This window comes from Capsicum annuum, chromosome 8 (assembly GCF_002878395.1).
Source record: "Capsicum annuum cultivar UCD-10X-F1 chromosome 8, UCD10Xv1.1, whole genome shotgun sequence".
Taxonomy (NCBI): Eukaryota; Viridiplantae; Streptophyta; class Magnoliopsida; order Solanales; family Solanaceae; genus Capsicum; species Capsicum annuum.
In genome coordinates this window covers 160870533-160871990 of record NC_061118.1, presented here as the reverse complement: position 1 = coordinate 160871990, position 1458 = coordinate 160870533, and positions in this window count along the sequence as shown.

Genomic DNA, 1458 nt, shown 5'->3' with positions numbered 1-1458 from the left:
AAACTTGATAATGAACTTTTAAAGAGTGAACTTACTTGTTCCAAATCTGCCCGTGGGATAGATCATGCTCTCTTTAGGTATAATGTCTTGTTTGAAGATGATATAAACACTCCTAATGAGCCTAGTGGTGAAAATAATGGTATAGCTTGCTTTGAAAGCTATAGCCGATATGCTAACCCACTATGGTGTGACAACATTCTTCCTAAAAATGGAAATCTCTTTTTGAAATATGAGAGTACTCTTAAGGGTAAGGAATGTGTAGTCCTTGAAAACCCGAGGGCAAAGGTGTCATTGACTCCTTGGGGTAATGTTCCTAAATGTCCATCCTTGTTTGACACACTTGTGCCTAAATTACATGAATTCCAACTTATGGATGCCAAGTTGTCTAGTTGTTTGAAGGAAAGAATGTGTATGAGTTTAAATGAAGAATGTGAATTCCTTTGCATGTGATTCTTTCCTATACTACCTCTTTGCCTATGATGATGTCCATGCTAGCTTTGGATTTGTTTTATGTCGAGGTAGGAAGTTTGTTAGTCTGTCCATGTGTGTGTGTGATAATGCTATATGGATTTTATGGACTTTAGAAACAATCGAAACACCCCCCTTAGTGTTGTCTTTTGATGAGATAAAGAAACAATGGTGTCTTATGGCTCATAAGATGAAGGAAGTTCTACCTTGTGGATTATTTGATGCCATTGGGACCTATGTAGTTTCTTTATCTCTTGGTAATTCCCTTAACCAAATCCTTTGTGCACCTTTTATTGGGCTTTTAATATTTAATTCAAAGGATCCTTGGTTATATTACAAATATGTGCAACTTTGGCATGTTGAGATGATTTATTGTGCTAACCCTAATCCTCATGCCATGAGGAGTTTGTATTTGTTTTCCCTCTCTTCATTTTTGCAAGGTTTGGATTCGAGGTCGAATCCTTTTCAAGAAGGGGAGGATGATACGAGAATAATGGTCACCTTAGCTTTCGCCGACATCATTCAAAGTTACTATGTGAAGAATCAAGCTTTGGTCGCATGGAGGGCACGGGATTATACTTGGAGGGGACGTTTTGAGCCTACGATTGATCAAACCGAGTGTGGAAGATTGCTTGGAGAATTGAACACTTAAGGACTCTCGGGTTTGGACCACCTTTGTTGGTTCGCGGTTTTGGTTCCCTTTATTAAGGGCATTTTGGTCACTTATCTTTGTCCAAGTGACACTCCATGACCGTCCCTCCTCATTAAGGGCATTGGAGTCATTTTGTGTTCATTTTGTAATAGATTATAAATAGGCTCCTTTAGTATTATTTTCATTAGTTTTTGAATGATGAAAGATTGAAACACTTGAAAATCCTCTCTCTTGAGAGTGGACCACCTTAGTATAGTCTTAGTTAGGACTTGAAAAAGTCATCCTTAGTATAGGGCTTGGAAAAGCCAATATTGTTCTTTGCTTGGAAATGGTGGATC